We start from the raw sequence: 18,200 nt of genomic DNA on the forward strand, positions 1-18,200 counted from the left end.
GTACCTCTCTAATAAGCCAAACCCCACGGGAAACGGAGTTTCGTGGCAATTAATTTAGATGCGGGTAACTGTGACCACATATCTCACTGTTTTGGGTTTAATTGGCACTTTTACGCAGCGCGCTTTTACGCAGCAGAGTGAGCCGCACGCTCAGAACACCGGTCGATCTGTGCACGAGCAGGGGGCGGGTGTGCGTGCGTAAATCAGACAGACAGACTGTGTGTGTGTGTGTGAGAAGGGTGACAGGCGGTTGTTGTATTTTGCCTGCACATACAGCAGCGTGGCTTCTCTCATGGATCATTGTGAGCCAGATCCCTGATGGAGACCTTCTTCAGACCGCGGTCGCTTTAAACTGGAACCGGTGCTTTTCTGCACCTCCTGGGGACAGACAATAAAAGTGAGAACCATCAAACCTCCGGGAAAAGACAAAAAGGTGAGAATCTTTTCCTGATCACTTCCTGAGCCTATATCTGATCTCATTCTGCGCAGTGTGGCAACAGATCCTGATCTGTGGGATTATTCAAGTCTTTCTGGCAACCACGCGGATTGTTTTATTGTCTTTTTTCCCCCCTTCTTCCTGCTCATTATTGCCACCTTTAAACTACATCCATTCCCTAAACGCTTGACTTCTTAAAAAGCCTCCAGCTGTATTTATAGCCGACACGTGTATCTAATTAAATAACAGGAGATTCTGCTGATGTAAGCAGTCTGTTCAACTGTTGACATGTCAACATGGGGATCTTCTTGTAGCTTAGTAAGGTGGGATCAAGTTGTTTCCCTGCGCTCTTTAGTTTTTCATGCTCTATAGACAGAAAAGACAGAAAGAAGCTGAGTGTTGTTTTCTAAACTTATATTGTTAGTCATTTATCAGCTGAACGCGCTCTTCTGTGTGTGTGAATATCCTGTTTCCTGATCAAAACAAACAATAGGGAGAAAAAACATGGCTGATGTGTAATATCCTGTCACTTTATATCAGGAAAAGGGTCAAACTGGGGTCCATTACACACAATTAGTTGTAAAAACCTATAAAGAAGAAGAAGAAAGGATACATAAATGTCAGATGTGATATTTATGTTTATTTGTTCATTGGATCCCCATTAGCTTCCACCATGGTGGTTGCTAATCATCCTGGGGTCCAAAAAATAAAATAAAAATCTAATACATGTAAGAACAGAAAACAATAAAAGATGGTTCAAAATATACAGAAACAATACATAAAAAGGTACATCAAGACGCATATTCATTACACCAACACATACATTTAAAAAAACAAACAAAAAAAAAACATGATATATGCATTAAGAATGGTAAAGCAAAATATGATTTGAAAGCATTTTTAAAAAGACTTGCTATAGTTCCCAACCCGGACCCCAGACAAACTGGACTATAGTTCTGACACTTCCTGTGCGCATGCACAGTAAGCTGAATGCTGGTAGTTCAGTCACTGCCGGACCGTCCTCTTCTAGCTATAGTTCTGTCAGTTTTATTTTAACCCAAGAAATACCCTAAAATGTTTCTTTTTTTGTATATGTATTTTTAAAAGTGGAATTTGTTGTGTTAAATATGTTAAACTGAAAAAAAGATATATATCAAAAGTGGGATTTGACCCCACACCAGTGGAAGGAAGAATCGTTGAGTCTGGCGCCTTAGACCACTCGGCCATCCTAGCATGGTGGAAATATACGCACATAGTGCAGGAACTATAGTCCAGGTTGTTTGGGGTCCGAATCCGGAACTCTAGACACTATGTTTTCAATATGCTTAAAGTTGGCATGTCTTTCAGGTCCCGAGGTCAGTGGTCCTCAAACTTTTTTGACTCAAGTACCCCCTTTCTCTTATTTCTGAATCCAAGTACCCCATTTGTCCATACAACATTTTCCTCAGAATACTGTTATAAACAACAGCAATACTTATAGAGCACAATTATGGAATGAATGATGGTGAACACACATTTTAAATAGTCTAATTTTGTAAATAACTGCAAAGAAATAGTATTTAGTGCCTCATGAATAGATTTTTTATAATTTCCTGTCATTTCTCACCTGGTGTGGGACCGAGACCGACAATTGTATTTTCAGTTCATGTTCTAATCAATATAATTTTCAACATTGTTATTATGATTACCAAAAATAGACATTTTAAAATCCCCATGTTTTCCATGCTTTTATTTGTTAATTTTCCTCTGTCCTTCTCCCAAGTACCTCCTGTAGGGCCATTGGCTACCACTAGGGGTACACATACCACAATTTGAGAAGCACCGCCCTAGGCAATTTGTTCCATAAGGGCAAAGCTCTCATAAAGACAGACATTTATAAATAGTTGGTATTAGGTGACGAGTGGATATAATGCGAGTGTTTGACTCTTCCAGCACTTCCAATTCAATAAAGCTGTAAAAACCCTAACAGAATATTCCTACCTGGCCAATCTGCCTCACACATAAGAGCCATTTGCTAAATTAAGATCCATTAACGGCTTTAAGTGTACACAAGGTAGTCTGAGGCTGTGTTGGAAATGGCCTTCCCCCGTACTACACACTACAAATTCAGTGAGTATATACTGTCTACTACTATATACTATAACAGAGGATGGCAACTTTTGTCACAACGGGGGCCACAAAATTGTGATTCTCTAATCTGAGGGCCACATTATCAACATTCATGTCAGCATTTAGAGTAATGACCAATGAGCAATAATACAGTAATACTTTGTCTATTTTTGTTGTTTTATGAGTTTTTAGCATTTTCGTGTGTTTTTGGAATACTGTTGTGTATTTTCCTGTCATTTTGCGGTCTTTTGTCGTTATTTTGTGCGTTTTTTTTTTTTTTTGAGTCATTACGTGCATTTTTGTTATTTTGTTGCGGATTTAGGCATTTTTTGTGTCATTTTCTCTATTTTTGTGTATTTTTCTATTTTCTTTATCTTTGGAGTCATTTTGTATATACTGTATGTTGTTGTGTTGGTGTCTTTGTTGTAATTTTGTCTGTTTACATTATTGTTTTGTAATTTTGTGTGTTCGTCTTTCAATTTTGTTGTAGATTTGGGCATTTCTGTAGTGGTTTTTTGTATTTTTCTGTTGCTTCTATTTCATAATATTTCTTGAGATGTCTCACTATGGGATGCAACCTTTGTCTGCATTCCTCAGAAGCATTTATTTCTGCCAATCCTGATTGGCCGGTGAAGCGCGTCCATTCGCTAGGGGGTGACCCACCTCCTTTAAAAGGAGGACACAGACGCGCACCAATCAAAATAAGCACCTTTTCTCTTCATTCCAGCAAGAAGGGTAGTCTGGTGAGACATCTCACTCATATTACTCATAGAGCTGGGGTTATATACATAACCTAAAGTTTTGTGTATTGTTCTGTAATTATCTGTCTTTGAAGTCCTTTTGTATAAGTGCTGTTTTTGGTGTCTTTGTTGTCATTTTGTGTGTTTTATGAGTCATTTGTGTATTTTTGGAATCTTTGTATATTTTTGTTGTTACTTTGTTTAGTTTTGCTGACTAACCTTTGGAGAATTTGTTTTGGGGGCCGTACAAATTCTGCCCAAGGGCCGCCAGTTGCCCATGTCTATACTACAAGTATGATTAGGATAATGACCATTCCCACTAAAGTATACTTCCAAGTTTCCCAAGATGCATTTCAAACCCACGACAAAACCCTGAAGCGCACTGAAGCTAAATATTGCTGTTGATTCTCCACCATTAAAAGTTCTGAAAACATTTTTAGTGAGAAATTGACTAAGTAGAAGATCAACATGTGGTCATTTGATCCATAAAACTTGCGTAAACCCATTTAATTCCGACATATTGGAAATTCTCGGAGACTCGCCATTGTGTTACTGACAGAGTTTCTGGTTGACTTCAAAACAAGAGCCCTATTATTTAATTTTTAAAAACTAATGGAAGACATGAAGAGATGCTTTTGTTTTGAATAGGGGATGTTTGATTTTTAGCTTGAAGCTGGTCCCAGGACAATTTTACATTTCGCTTGCAATGCATCACGGGACGGTGAAGTATGACTAGTGTGCCCACTGTGCATACTTAAATAATGTCCCGATATAGTATACATCTGGGTATTTCTCACGTAATTAATCTTTCCATACTATCTAATGTGAACACACTACATACTCATTTTGACGTGAGACTTGGTATGAGTAGAACGTTAGTAGGACATTTTGAACACAGCCTTAGAGAAGATAATATTGCAGGTAATATTGTCCATAAAAGACAATATTACCAACAGTACTTGTATTTATCCATTAATAGTATTATTATTAATTGTTGTTGTTTTTTGTTCTTTGCACCATCCATCAAGTTAAAATCGTTGTATTGTTTTTAAACTGTACATGGTGTATATTGGCATACTTTTCTGATTCTGAGAAGGTAAACTGAATTTAAAACCAAGGAAATGCGACCTGAGCAGGTGAAGCAGAATTCCCACCCACTGCCCAAAGTGACTGTTTAGTGATAATTGTTGTCCATCAGCATTTTCCCCCTGTTTCCCACACTCACTGATTGAATAGATCTGACTGAGAGCGTTTGTCTGCTGAGACATGTGATACACTCGTTGTACAGCTTTGTAAAGTTTACTACAGCTGATGGAAAAGATCTAGTCAGACTGGCTGTGACGACAAAAATGTTGTCACACAAACACAGTATTCTGATCAAAGTGTGGTTTGATACAGGTGAGGTTAGTGGGTTTCTATTTTATTCAACACTTTAACTTATTTACTCAGAGTTCAAATATTCACCTTTTTTTTTTTTCAAGAATTCAAGAATAGCAACTTATTCAAATAATGCATGACTTTAACCCAGGTTTTTTTAACTTCAGGGTCGGGACCCCATATGGGGTCACCTGAAATGTCTAGTAATTGAAAAATAAATACTGATTCAATTATATATTTTATAATTATTATTTGTGTTTAGGTATTTTTCTTTACCACACACAATCTCAAACCAAAGTTTTCTATATTTTTACTTTCTGAAATATAATTCTAGTTCAAATAAAATGCATTAAAAATATCTGAGGTGGTGCATCTTGTCCCTTTGTGCACTAATAACAAAGATGTATAATAAAAAAAAACTAATACTAGAGAAAAAATGTCTCTGGAGTCGAGAGAGATTTGTGATATAAAAATGGGGTCACGACCTGAAAAAAGGTTGGGAACCACAGCCTTAACCTATTAAGTATGACTGCGTACAATTACATTGATAAATATCATACTGTTGTATAGGAATGTGACGATATCTCAATATATATATATATATATCACAATATTTTTTCGCACGATCGATTATCAATATGCTCGCGCTAAGTATTGATTTTTTTTAATTTTAATTTAATTTTATTAAATATTTTGGATTTAGGATTTATTTCATTATTTTCCAAAACCTTTTCTGCTTTTTCACTAACATGTGCAGGTAGGTCTTCACAGAAATGTTGTCACTGTTTGTTGAAGGAACCAATATATTGTTTACTGGAATATTGCACTATAATGGTGTCAATGGTAAGAAATACCCTATTTTTGTTTACAGAAAGCACTATTGGAGACACTTATTCATTTACACTGGTATGTTGACACTTATTTACAGAAATGTTGCACTAAAATAGTGTCACTGTTCATAGGACACCTTTTCAATTTATTGTTTTTCAGAGATATAAAATAAAAATGGTATTTTTCACTTAATCTTTTTTTTCTTTTCCTATTATGTGATAGATTATCGTAGATTGATTTTTGACCAATATATTGATAATTGCAGTATCGTCAGATAATCGTTATCGTGAGCTTTGTATCGTGTATCGTATTGAATCTTGAGGTACCCAGAGGTTCCCACCCCTACTGTTGTATGACCTGTTGGTGGGTAAACGTGTAACTACACAAAATGGGGCAAATGGAGTAAAGCAGTGGTGTCCAACCACCAGGCTGTGGACCAGTACCGGTCTGTGGACCGCTTGTTGCTGGGCTGAAAAAAGTGTTTTAAATTATGTGTATTTTATTTCTGGGTGTTATGTTTTGTAAAATTCCCACTTCCGCTTTTAACACTTATCAGTCCTGTGCATAATACAGTGCATCTTAAACATACGTTCAGTATGTACTATCTATTTATGTCTCAAACGGGCTTGATGTAAGCCTACACACACAAAGAACTCCATCGCACTGACATAACACCATGCATCTACCGACACACGTGTACATCTACTAAACAGACAGACACAGAACTACGTGCATTCAGAGCGAATGGGACGCTCACACAGTAACACAACCTGAGTGCATCATGGTAGTGTGAGTGCTGAGATGGATCCCTACACAAGCAGATATTTGTGGGGAGTGTCTAATCAAATATGGTCAACTGAAGGAGATGTGAATGCAAAAGCAGAATGGCAATTTTTCAAAATAAAATTAACAGAACATACATAATGAAAAATGAAAAAATAATAATCAAATCCATATTTTAAAAAAATGTTTATTTTTCTTTGAGGACTGATACGGGTACACTGCTCAGTAGGTGGGGACCCATCCATCCATCAATTTTTGGACCCGCTTGCTTCTTCATTCAGGATGGTTGGGTCTGCTGGTGCCTACCTCCAGCTCTCATTGGGCGTTAGGTGGGGGTACACTCTGGACAGGGCGCCAGTCCATCGCAGAGCAGGTTGGGGACCCCGCTGTGAAATATTTGGATCCATTGGTGTATTTTTTTAAAAGTCTCAATTATTTTTAAGTACTGGAGGAAGTTGATTTTACTGTACCTAAATTAAATGTTTGGATTAAATTGTCTACGCTTGTAGGAAAAGATGCTGGTGATGAGTTATTGTCTTCCCGTGTGCTTTTTTTTCGCTCTTTTTTTTTTTTTTTTTTTTTTTCATATTCTGTTTATGATTGTTTGAAAATCTGCTAGAATACAGACCCCCAGACTGAGTTTAGACAACCCCAGATTACACTTTCAAACTAGCACACTATGCTATAGCCTGTACTAGGGCAGGGCGATATATCGAGATTTCTATTTTGGAAATGTAGAAAATTACAATATTGCCGATATCAATATATATATATATATATATAATTTTTTTTTTATAGCCTATTTTGTCTCAAAATATTTGTTTTAGGAGTCACTGCTTTTGCTACTTCTCAGAAATGGATTGTTGAGTGCTTCCAAACCCAAGACGTATCCATTCCTGATAGCCTACCAGTAATTCCTAGTTCTAATGTTAAGGTTTGTAAGGTGTGTGGGTTATTGCAGCTTACTCTGGGAGCAAAGTAGGTTACACCCCAAAATGGTTCACCAGTCCATCGCAGTGAGCTTACTGAATAGAGGTCATGGTTTTAATTTTGTTTTTCCCAGGAATAACGGAAATCACGAGTGTTGTGGATTGGCACTTTCAGGATTTCTGCTTAAGGCCTCTTTCGGGGTCAGGCATCCCAGTGTTCTCTGGTTAATGTGTTTGTGGGTCACCAGTAATCTATAGGCTTAACTGGGGGAATCAATTCAGACCTTCGAGCAGTGGGGTCATTTATTTAAATCTGGATCCTTTTGAGGAATAATAATATGCTTTCAGTCTTACTGTGTTTATAGTAAATACCATCATTTAATTCTTGGTTTTGTCACTGAAGTCACAGCTTCCACTCAGTGGATTCACCTACAGCTTGAGAAAAATGAATAAATAGTCTGATAGTAACTAGACTTTTCAGCCCGGGACCCCCAAAATAAAGGTGCCAGAGACCAGGAACCCCTACTGTACCTCGAGGTGGTTGAACACAGACATGAACATTGAAGAACAGTCATGTTGAGGCAAGTCAGCAAAATGATGGTCCATTGTTCTATGAATCTGTGATAACCACATTTATTTATTTATCTGAATAATATTGTCCAGGAAGTTTATTAGTTGCTCCATAGTATGTAGTAACCAGGAATAAATTGGGTTAAAAGTGACCTAAAATGGTGGAAAAGGTGGTAAAATGTGATTTTAAAAACCACAGAAATTGGTTAAAAGTGGCAAATTCATCACTCCAAACAAAAGTGGCAGGAAAAAAGTAGGAACAATTAGTTTAAACTGGCAAATAATGGGCATGACAAATCAGAAATGAAAATTAAGCATGAAATATAGTGAAAAGAGGTTAAGTGATGATAATTGGTCAACATATGTGACATTAGGTGGGAAAAGGTCGCGAAAATATCTTCAAAGTGGAAAAAATGTGCTGAAAAGGCTTTGACATTTGATGGAGAAGTGGCAGAAATTGGAGTAATGTAGCAAAAATGCATTAAAAAGAAGCAAAAATATGGCAAGAAAAAGTGATGACAATAGGTTAAATAATGACAAGTTTGGTGAAGTTGCGAACAAGGGTAAAAATAAGCAACAATGGTTCCTAACCCCAAGGATGAGAACCCCTGGCTGGGATGGAGTTTACCCATTTCCTCATAGTTTACCCTTTTCCGCTTTGTTTCCGGTCCATCTGCGTTCCCTAATCAGATGTCTACTGGCTTTTAAACTTCCCCAAAACATTCCAAACATACTTAATGCGGTTAACTGAGGTAATGTAACTCTTATTATTAATTTCATATTTCTTCCCTGTCTTTGCACTAAATATAAAATTTATATATATATAATTCTTAATAAGCAAAACAAACAAAATCCACATGAACAAGCATTAGCGACAGTGGGAAGAAACAACTCCCTTTTAACAGGAAGTGAATTCCGATTTTCATGATCACGGAAAATTCAGAATTCCTACCATGGCTTGATTAACACACACAGATAGTGTGCTATTAGTGGATGTACATCAGGGGCGTCAAACTCATTTTACAGTAGTTCAGGGGCCAGAATGGAGCAGTTTGATCTCAAGTGGGCCACATATTTTATGTGGGAATATGAGTAATTTAAACATTATTGTGCCCTACTTTGCACTTACACATATACATAAAATACAAAATATGTAAGAAACTGACAATATCCAAACAATAAGTGACAGATTTCAGTCCCAACAGGAGTCTTTTCTTTCAATTTCCTTGATTTTGTGACAAATTTTTATTTAATTAAGGAAAATGTTATGTAATAACTTGAGAAAAATGTAAAGACTTTTTAAGAATTCAATTTTTTTTTGTTTTTTTTTAAACAGTTTAACATTGAAAATGACCATCATCATGCAATATAAGCACCGGGAAAACTGAAACTGTGAGCCCCTGCAAATATTGTTGAGTTTCATTCACACAATGGTTCATGTTTTACTTTCTCCTGCGGGTCTGGATGTTCCAAAGGGCCGGATTTGGCCCCCGGGCCTTGAGTTTGAGACATGTGATGTAGATGCATTAGCTCGATTAGGATCAGACATAGCATTCAACACATGCAACATGTTTTCTCCCATATTTGTTCCCCGGAAGAAGGAGATAGTGGGTGAGAAGATGATTTTTTTTGAACAAACGCGAAAACCGATTTAATGCTGCTCCAGCTAAAATAGCAGAACATCTTAAAAAATGCATGAACAGGAGACAAAACCAAAAATATTTTCATTCTAATCATCCTCTTCAGGTCATGTGTGTCCAATAGAGACACAGTTAGATGGAGTTTGGTTTTGTCGCCTGCATGTTTACTCAGACAAGACCAGGGATGGTTAATAGACTTCTGAGGATAGCTCGTAGCTCTTCTTATAAACTGAAAGTTGTATCAACAGGATTCAGTTCCTCAATGTGTGAACACCACATTTCTTCCTTGTTTCATGTCTTTGTCCACTCAGACAGGACATCCTGAGTAAAACAAAGAGTCTGGTCCTCAGTTTCACATAAAAAAAAAAAAAAAAAAACATGGCATTGTGAAATCACCACACTCATTGTTTGCTGCAAAATGTACAACTTTTCTCCCTTAATAGCTTGTGGTAAATGATTAAGCGTTTAGTCCTATATTGCATCTATTGTAAATGGCTCATTTAAGTATCTGTTTTTTATGTATTCATTTTAAAGGAAGCATTAAAATATGCCCACATCTCTTTCGGGGCAGTCATGTGCTTTTTTTGTGAATACATTCAGCAAAAAATGCACGATTCAAGTACAAGCTCCAAATTTATTTATTTCTTTTTTTTAGAGAATGTCGACAGAAATAGATTAATTGGTTACCCATGTGTATCACTGACTATTGACCCACACATTTGGGAACAGAAGCCTCTTTCCCCGGAGGAATTTTAACAGCGCATGGTTTATTACCAAAAGAACTGTTACAAATTAATTACCCTTTATAATCATGATGCAAAATTCACTCAGCAATAATGAAAGAACATCTTTTTAATGAGTAGGCAAATGGCAAGTAGAATTAAAAAAAAAGCAACATAAACAGAGCATTACATACTGGTTAGAAAGCTTTGTTTTACACTGAACTAATTGTCACATGTAGACAAACAATTATTCACACATACAAACTCCAATTAACATATCATACATGTATTTAGAGAGGAAACCCGATTCAAAACCCCCCTGGTAGGGCTGGGCAAAAAATCAAATTAATTGAATTTGTAGATAAAAACAATTTTTATTTTACAAATTCAAGTTTTTTATTTTTTTTTTAATTTTTTCTCAAAACACGGTTTTTTCTGACTTTTTCGTGTTCCGTCCTTGTGGGTTACCGTAGCGCGATGTGAGCCAGCCACATGTGTGCCACATGCATGTTTAATTTTTTTATTCGCACTATGCTGAGATGCTATGGGAAGAGTTTATTATTTATTTTAACTGTAATGTATTATGTTTTAAAATATGTAGTTTTTCTGATTTGTTAATCCGAAAATTTAAGCTACTGTGAAGTTGCCGTTGAACATTTGCTTAAACCTGGGTTAAAGCTTGAAATTGTTGAATGACAGATCCTCTTTTATTTTGGGATTGTTCCTCTGCATTTTAACTCTTGAGAACAATGGCCACGGTTACATGATGTTTTTTAATTCGGAATTATTTATTCTGGATTAAATCATTCAGAATGAAAGTGTTCTGCTTCGTGTTTACATGGAAATGGTAATTCCCGAACGAGGTTTACATGGAAAACATGTTTATTCGGCTTTAGATAATTCCGCTTTAGGTTTGGGCGTTGGGAAAGCTCTGATTGGACAGGGGTTGAACATGCGTCCTAGTACTGCATTCACCGGTTGTAATATGACCAAGTTTATCATTTTACCAGTTGTTAGAGCTACTATCTTTACCAGGGAGCAACTATTTATTCCTGGTGGTTGTTTTCTGGAGTTTTACTGGGCTTTTTTACTAGTGATTAGTTCCTATCTCCCTTACGCTCCGCGGTCCAAACTGAAACCGTATGTTATCGTTGAGCTGCTGATTCAAAACTACAATCAAAATAACAGTGAAAACAGTTCTCATCATGTGTGGTCTTCTGTGCTATAGCCGACAACATAGAAGTTTGTGTGTTTATCCCGATAGACGTGATACGTCATGTTCTCCCACTGTCCAATCAGAGCCCTTCCCAACCCCCAGACCTAAAGTGGAATTAAATGAAGCTGAATAAACTGCTTTTCCATGTAAACCCCAATTTGGGAATTACTATTTCCATGTAAACACGAAGCAGAACAGTTTAATTCTGAATGATTTAATTCAGAATAACTACCACACCAGGTAAAACAGATAAATTCTCCTGAATAATATGCTTTCAGTTACTCCATTACTTAAAAATACCCAACGAGATTATATCACTGCATTAAAAAGGTTTGTTTATACAATGTGAACCTTGTTTGAACCTGTTAATAGCTTTGTTTCATTAAACTATGAACTCGAAATAAGGCTTATGTTTGTATGCACAAAACAGTAAGTGTGTGTTATTCACACCTCTCAAAGCATTGTGTTTATATTGTTACATGATAGATGCAGTTATAGAAATAAACAGTTTTTGAAAAAGATTCCACGTCAATTTTTGTCAAATTGTACAAAACACAACATAAGAAACAAGGCGACTAAACTCCTAGTTTCTCTTCTTCCTATAACAGGAAAACCAAATCATGAATTTGGTTTAAAAACTAAACAATGCAGTGCATGTGTCTGAAGGCACAAAAGGTGACCTCAGGTTTGTTGCTCAGTTTTCTTTTAAGATCCAAACAAAAACCATAAAAATGCTTCTGAGGGGTATGGAGGTAAAATGTGGATTGTTTCATATTCTAGCAGCAGAGCAGCTTCCTCCTGGAGAGTTCTATCACTTCCTCAGGCTGTGGAGGGATGTAACGGTTCTTAACAATACCATAAACAACATACCCCATTCTGGTGTGTGTGTGTGTGTGTCTGGATCCAGAGAAAATAAAAATAACAACAAAGCACAACCTTTCCTTTCTGTGTGAATGGCTGGTGGGTAGACTAGACTGGCAGGTTGAAGAGAAACAGAAACAGTCTGTGCCAATGGTGGACTGGCGTGGGCCGCCAGTGGGCCACTGGGTCGGGCCATGAGAAAGAGAAAAAGAAAGGGGGAATAAACATACAAACTGAACGCTGTCACGAGCCTCGCGACTTCTCACGAGAGTAGTGTCGACATCAGGAACAAACCCGTAAACCACTCAGAAGAGAGATGGATGAATGTAAGAAGATGTTGTGGCAAAAAAAACAAAGAACTCGTGTAAATCAGAAACAGAATTCCTTTATTAATCCCAGGGGGAAATTGCTTATGTTACAGCCACAGAAAAAAAATCACAAATTAAAGAATAAAAACGTTAACAAATATGAAAGACAGAATAAACATTAAATAAGTGTATAATTAAGGAAAAGACTGTTAAAAATAGGTCATGTTCCGTTTACCGAGGTCCGTGTGTGTTTAATAAGTTTGTGTGTGTCCGTGTGTGTCAGCATGTTTATACCTCTGTCCATCCACTCTCTTCATAATATCCATGTCTTTTAAGGCTTTTATTACATAGTATCTTCTATAGTCCGGGCCGTCGCCGCCGCCGCCATCTTGTCTAGGTCGTCACCAGCGCGTCATCACCACAAGTTGCACAAGCCAGAATGACTCAAATTACTGTAAAGAGGTTTTATATTAGTCTATTATCTTTTTAAAGTGGTGTTTTTTTGTGGCTTTAGGCTCCAGATACATTTATGTATATAATATGTTCCCCATAATATAAACAGGTTCACAATATAATTATTTTTATAGTTTCTGTTTCCACTGTATCCAGAATAATAATAATAATTCTCAACAATTATTTAGTTTCACATCTACCTGTAGCTCTATGTTTTTTTAGACTGATGACAACTTGTCCATCCATCCATCCATTTTCTTACCCGCTTATTTCCCGTTTAACAGGGTCGCGGGGGTCTGCCGGTGCCAATCTCCGGCTCTCATAGGGCGCTTGGCGGGGGTACACCCTGGACAGGGCGCCAGTCCATCACAGGGCAACAGAGACACAGACAACCATTCACTCTCTCATTCACTCCTATGGGCATTTTAGAGACTCCAATCAACCTTACAGTCATGTTTTTGGATTGTGGGAGGAAGCCGGAGTACCCGGAGGAAACCCACGCAGCACGGGGAGAACATGCAAACTCCACACAGAAAGGACCCAAGTGTCCACCCCAGGGCTTGAACCCAGGACCTTCTTGCTGTGAGGCGGACGTGCTAACCACTAAGCCACCGTGCGCCCTATGACAACTTGTTTGTAGTTTTATTTCAGAAAGTTTCACTTTTACAGTTACAGTTGGAAACCTTTGTTAATTGAATATCATAGTTACATTACAGCAACCAAATGAAACTATAACAACTAAGTGAATTAATAAAAATGGCCTGTGTAAAGGCTTTTTCAAACTAAAAAATTATCTTGTGAAATCTGTGACCTGTTGACCTGCACAACTGAAAGAATCAGAATCGAGAATCATTATTTCTTGGTAGAAATACTTTTAAACACTTGCTGTACATTCAGCTGACATAAAAATCTTGTTTTCAAATATGTAGAATAATTGTGAATTTATCAGTAGCAGTAGAAGTTTTAATATTTTAGTTTTAGGCACCTTTTTTGTTCATGAAATGTATTTAAAAGAAACTAAAATTAAAGAGAGAATGTTATTTAACTGTCAAACCTTGTCATAATTTTATTTATATATATATATATATATATATTTTTAAATTGAAAAAAGAAATGTTTACGCTCTCGGTCTTGGTCTTGACTCGGTCTAGGCTCCCGGAGGTCTTGGTCTTGACTCGATCTCGGTGCATTCTGGTCTCGGGCAAGTCTTGGTCTCGGGTAGTGTGGTCTTGAACACAACACTAACAAATATACACCCATTTCAAAAAGTGTTAAAAGTCTGCTACAAATGTGACTAAGCCATTAGTGAATATCAGAGAACCACATGAGTGAGCATGAGAAATTAAAAGACTTCTCACCACAGCATGTAAAGCTCAGTTAGATGGATTAATGCATTGTAACCCAGACCTTCCCCACTTAACAGTTTAATAATATCATAATAATAATTACAATGCATTAGCTAACGTTAACTGACATACCACTTAACGTATTAATGAGCAGTTAATTATACTTAGTAATTCCAACATTACTAAGCATTTATACATGTTATATTAATGTTTAATAATGCCTTAACGAATGTTAATTAAGGGACTTTTATTGTAAAGTGTTACCTTTAAGGCTTTATGATGAGGATCACAATGAAGCTTCAAATATGAGGTAGTTGATTACAATTATGACATCCTTATAATTGTAATTTAAGAATCTGTCTCTGTTTTAATCATAATTGAATTGTAATTGAGTTCATATAATTTACTTTGTAATTTTAATTGGCATGAAGATTTAATAACGCAAAACTGGGTAACCGTGTTACAGTTCTATGGCTTACGCATACGTAATTATTAAAATATGTTTCATATCAAGTTTTCTTACTACCCTTGAGAATCATTTTACCTTCTTTTTTTTTAATATACCGAGGGATATACTGACACAAAAAAGGCTCAGATGCCCATATCAAAAATGTTAATTCCGAAACTTTCATGGATAATTAAGCCTGACACGGTAACCAAGAGATGTAAAATAAATTGGATGATAGATAATATTTTTTTAGTGTATTTTACAGCAGATTTAGTCAAAACGGATCTGTTATCATAAGAGATGCTAACACAATACGAGGATTACGTTTTATGGGATTATTTATTAAAGGCATAGTAATTGATCAATTGAATTTGAACTTGAATAATTAAGAACGTAATTGTAATTGACTTACCAGGGGGAAAAAAAACAATTGTAATTGGAAAAATTGCCTGTCATCATAAACATAATGACTCCAATCCTGGTGGAAGGTTATAGAGCAGTGAATAAAAAAAGGTTTTGGCAGTGATGTTGTTTCCTCTCAGGCACAAACATGGAGAAAATACAACGTGTTGAGAGTTTGGAAACAACAACAACATCATCACCACCCGTGCTTGAGTAGAAAACATACCCCACAGCGTCGTATCCTTGGTGATCAATACTGCTGGGCTTTAAAAAGCCCATGAGAGTGTTTTACACATTTGACGCCAGAAGGGATGGACACATAGTAAAGAGATGCTCTGGAGACTTCTCTTTCCCAACCCCCCCACAATGTAATTTCCTGTTCAGTTAGTGCACTATATTCATTTAAACGCTACTTCAATACATTCGTTTTATTTGGGTTGTATTGCCAGTGGGTTTATTAAGTGCTTGGAGCCTGCAGGGCCGTAGACAATAGAGACAGAGGAAGCTTAGCTTTACTCATTAATGGTGTGTCACCTGAGCTTTGCTAACCAACACCCACACACAGGCAGAGGCTGTAAGGTCGAAGAATCGCAATTTTTATTTCAGAAACCAATGGCCTTGTCAGAATTCAAACACAAACAGAGTCTGTTATCAACAGCAGGATTGATTTTTGGATTTGACCTTGAAAGCTGGGTTGTGTCCACAGCCCAAATACAGAGCTTTTATTGTGTCGGTTTGCAACGGCACCAAAAGTAAAAAAGTAACGGATTCCAAGTACTCACGTTACTGATATTGAGTTGCTTTTATGGGTATTTGTACTTTATTTAGTACATTGCTAAATCAGTAATTTCACTTGTACTTAAGTACTTTTTAAAAGAAGTAAAGCAGTTTTTACATTTCTACACCTAACTGTTGCTGAGTAAATTATTATTTTTTGTTTTAAAATGATCAACGGACTTTGTGAAACTACAAAAAAATGAACAATCAAACGCATCACATCATAGCCGACCAACCAGATTAAATTTAATGCACTGCACCAAAACTGCATTGAATGCCTGTCATTTTCTCAGTTTTAGAGTTCATAAATATAGCTATACTTGGATTACAACAATATATTTTTGAATTTAATTGATTGGTGTTGTTTTATGTAAAAATGAAATGTACAATTTGCCAAACCTATTATTTTATACCGATGCCTTTGTGGAAAATAAATTATGTTCCAATTGTGCAAGATTTGGTCTCTTTCTTTTTAAGTTTATACATGAGATGTTTACTGTATGCAAGGGAAACGTGGCAAGATTTATTACCAAAAATAAGCGTAGGGGGTGGAAGTAACCAGTAACTTTTATGATGAGTACTATTTAATTGAGGTACTTTTTACTTGTACTTGAGTATTTTATGTATGACTTACTTGTACTTAAGTACAATTCCAATCAACTAACAGTACTTCTACTTAACTAGGACATACAGTCACGGCACTTTTGCATTTTATTCCACAGGGTACTGGAAGTTTTTTTCAGCATATGGTGCATATCGGTACTTATTCCAGCATAGCCACCTTCCCCAAACTTCTTCATTATTAAGGGCTGTGGCTCAGTAAGATAAACCTGCTAGACTAAAGCTCTTCCGCACAGGCTGCTGCAGCCTAAAGCTGATAGATGATAGACCTATACCTGCACATTTCTATATTGTAAAATACAAATCTTTTTTCTGTAAGTGTTAAACTTAACAAAATCCTTTAAGAAATGTCATTTTGAATCCGTAAACATCAGCTGATGGGGCAGTTTTGCTTGGACACTTGATGCAGCTGAAACACAGGCGCATATTGCATCTCTCACTGTTTAAAAACCTGTTTATGGAGGTGAAAACTAGCATTGTGTCTGCAATCCGCACCGGACCCTGCCTGCGATGTAAAACACCTTCTTCCGTGGAGAAAAGTCAGTTTTCTAATCCCTTATTGTGATGCATGGTGCGCTGCGCTGTCCTGCAACTGGACTGTGCTGCAAAATCTCTACGCCACGCCTTATTTTTAGGGACACGCCTACAACAGTGCAGGAAGCAAAGGGCTATTCTGTGGAATCAGGCGCAGTGATCAAAACGCAGAGCAAATCTGTCCTTTCGGTCACCAAAAGTTGGGGCCTCTGTGTATGCCTGATCAATATATTGAATACTAGAGACATAGACATATTGTCAGATATTAGATAAGATAATATTGCTAAGGTGGCATGGGTTTGTGAGTTTGGGAAAAACAAAGGTCAGGCATAAAACTGAGAAAAAAATATACTTTACAGGAAGAATTGAGAGCAAGATTATTATCGTTTTAAATCTTGAGTCCAAATGTGACTCATTGTAAATGTATATAACATAACAACAAAGGACTCTAACTTGTTTATGCAAAGCGTTCCATTCACTTGACATTTTCTCAATTCTCAGTTGAATGACAGTGCCTCAGTTAATTTCATATCCTAGAGCAAATTACATTATTGGTCAGTTCAGGTCAACGTTTGCATTTATGTGCATTTAACTCACAGCTCTTACTGGGTCAGACCCTCAGAAAGCCACCATTTAGATCGATAGGATGTTTTTTTTTATTTCCACACAGCTGCTAACAGCGTCTATCCCCTGCAGTTTGGAAAGAGAGAAATCATCCAGCTGCAGTCACCTTTCCAAATGCAGTCTGGATGGAGGGAAGCAGGGGGGTGGAGGTGGGTCAGGGATGGAAGGGAAGTCATTATCAGCTGCCTTATGGACCAAAAACCCCCACTGCTCCTCAGAGCCAAGATAGGTCAGCATAGCTCACAAAGGTTTATAAATATAACAGGTGAAATCTGCAGTACACCACTGTAATGATGCAATTACAAGGAAGACATATCAGAGGAAACACTGCAGAACGAGCTTCTAGTGCAACGGTACATTGTGTTTACGGCAATGGAAAAACAAAGACACGTGTAGAGCATTTAAACATAGTCATAGCATATGTTAAGGTTTGTTTCCCAGGAATTGACCAACGAAAAAATAGTTAGTCAACA

At 36.9% G+C, this 18,200-nt stretch overlaps 1 protein-coding gene across 1 annotated transcript in view; it reads left to right on the forward strand.

Moving 5' to 3' along the window:
* The first annotated feature begins 222 nt into the window (after positions 1-222).
* The window catches only part of frmd4ba (FERM domain containing 4Ba), an 87,183-nt gene continuing 69,205 nt past the window's right edge, over positions 223-18,200 (forward strand). The window contains exon 1 of the mRNA XM_028446601.1: positions 223-433. The gene's annotated coding sequence lies outside the window, so the exon portion shown is untranslated. The remainder of the gene's footprint in view (positions 434-18,200) is intronic.

This window comes from Gouania willdenowi, chromosome 5 (assembly GCF_900634775.1).
Source record: "Gouania willdenowi chromosome 5, fGouWil2.1, whole genome shotgun sequence".
NCBI classification, from domain to species: Eukaryota; Metazoa; Chordata; class Actinopteri; order Blenniiformes; family Gobiesocidae; genus Gouania; species Gouania willdenowi.